Source organism: Saccoglossus kowalevskii, chromosome 4, assembly GCF_978046115.1.
Source record: "Saccoglossus kowalevskii chromosome 4, keSacKowa6.1, whole genome shotgun sequence".
Lineage (NCBI taxonomy): Eukaryota > Metazoa > Hemichordata > Enteropneusta > Harrimaniidae > Saccoglossus > Saccoglossus kowalevskii.
In genome coordinates, this window is record NC_140644.1 from 8,696,715 (window position 1) to 8,699,468 (window position 2,754).

The following is a 2,754-nucleotide window of genomic DNA, read 5'->3' on the forward strand; positions in this document are numbered from 1 at the left end:
TCGAACATGCATGGACCGATTAAGTTCAAACTTCACTCATACATCACACATTATATGGGACATATGCACATGCATTTTTTTCATGATCCGATTAACGATAGCTGAATAGCGGCCATTTTAAGGCCGAAAATGCATCAAAATCGCACATTTTCACCATTCCGGACCCGGATCTCAGTTATGCATGGACGGATTTTGTTCAAATTTGGTACATACATTAAACATAATAGGACCTTGATGCACGTCATTTTTTTTTTGGATCGGGTTCGAAATGGCCGACTGGCGGTCATTTTGTTTTAAAGAATTCAGTTCTGGATCTGTATCTGAGACATGCTTGGATTGATCGAGTTCAAACTTCACACACACAAGGTACATCATGTCACAAATATGTATGTGCATTTGTTTCATGATCTCATTAACGATAGCCAAATGGCGGCCGCTTTAAGGCCGAAAATGCATTGAAATCGCACATTTTCACCATTCCGGACCCGGATCTCAGTTATGCATGGACGGATTTCATTCAAATTTGGTACATACATTAAACATAATAGGACCTTGATGCACGTCATTTTTTTTTTGGATCAAGTTCGAAATAGCCGACTGGCGGCCATTTTGTTTTAAAGAATTCAGTTCTGGATCCGTATCCGAGACATGTCTGGATTGATCAAGTTCAAACTTCACACACACAAGGTACATCATGTCACAAATATGTATGTGCATTTGTTTCATGATCTCATTAACGATAGCCAAATGGGGGCCGCTTTAAGGCTGAAAATGCATTGAAATTGCACATTTTCACCATTCTGGACCCGTATCTCAGTTATGCATGGATGGATTTTGTTCAAATTTGATACATACATTAAACATAATAGGACCTTGATGCACGTCTTTTTTTTTCGGATCAAGTTCGAAATAGCCGACTGGCGGCCATTTTGTTTTAAAGAATTCAGTTCTGGATCCGTATCCAAGACATGTCTGGATTGATCAAGTTCAAACTTCACACACGCATGGTACATCATGTCACAAATAGATATGTGCATTTGTTTCATGATCTGCTTAACAATAGCGGAATGATGGCCATTTTAAGGCCGAAAATGCATCAAAATCACGTATTTTCACAATTCCAGAACCGGATCTCAGTCATGCATGGATGGATTTTGTTCAGATTTAGCACAATGTGTTGTACATATGCAGGTGCATTTCGGTCATGATCTGCTTTGAATGTATATGTCACTCAAATATGAACGGAACGGGGACGTGTCATTGACAATGACTTGTTAACTTGAGTCTCGAGTCCAGGAAATAATTCCCTTCCCTCGATGGGTTAAATAAAGTGACACTGAAACATTACAATGAAAAGAAATTGTTTCAGATATTTAAATGTTTTTCATATTAAAAGTGCTGATAATACCATGAACTAACAAACATTCATTGTCAGCTGGCTACACATGAAGCTCCATGCAATACATAACCCCCAAAATAGCTTACTGCGGAAGCACCCAACACTGTTCTGTACACTGTTCTAATACATTTGGAGTTATTGCTATGTACCGGTACTGATAGAAAATTGCGTATTTCTAAAGATGCAATACAGTACAATTTATTAACTCATAACAACCTACTGAAGGAGGTTAACAACAACAAAAATTACAGAAAAAAAATTAATCAAATTACAATGGCTAATAGTTTAAAGACAACCAAAAACAGACTAAAAACAGAATAAAAGTTATTAACGGAAATATATAATAAAGTAAAATAAATCACAAAAAAAACCCAATGAATAGGTGTAAAAAAAAAATTAAAAAAAAAGTCAATGACTAAGTACCGGGGGGTAGGTGCTGCTGTCTAATAGCAAAGCTGTATTTCAGATATTGTGCCAGAGGAATTGCTAAGTTATTATTTGACATTATTTTTATGAATTTATTTTCAGGTGGGAGATTAGTAAAGTCAGGAATAATCTTTTCAGCTTCATTGTATAAAACGACTCTCTCTTTACTATATACTGGGCATATTATGAGGAAGTGATGTTCATCTTCAATATCATTTTTATTACACAATTTGCAGATTCTGTCGCTACTTTTGATTCTGTTGTGTCTTTCTTTTTCAATTTCTAAACTGTGATTGCTCAGTCTGAATTTAGTTAGGGTACTTTTCAGTTCTTTATTTTTTAGCTTAATTAAGTAGTTTTCCAAAATGAAGTTTGTTTTAAATTTTTTGTAAGTCCTCAGTTTGTTTTTTGTATTAGTGTTTTGTCTGTTATCATCATTAATTGAGTTAATCCAATGCTTTATAAATACATTTTTTATTTTATCGTATATCTGTGACATTTGTGACGATTTTAGCTCATTATTGTCAATATCTGATAGTGTTGTATTTGTAGATTTAAATACAGTTATTATTATTATGCGTCTTATATCTACTTCAAACAAAAGTAGCCGCTATTCATGATGAGAACTGGAAAACCAACTGTAACTCGGGTAGCTGGTAAACTGACCTAGCTGATGACAAACCACTATCAAAAAAACTTTCAACCCCCATGTAGCCACGTACGGCCGTCAGCTATATGAACTGTACTCCGTCTACAAATGTTCATCTGCCGACACGTTATTGGACTTTCCCACCCACGATGACAACCAATAAATCATGTTTGTGACGTCTGGTCTGATTACACCCAGCAGCACAAGCTCTAAATCAGGGTCATATATTGCAGATTTGTATTTGAACAAATAATCGTGCATGGGCATCCTGTCTTCTAAG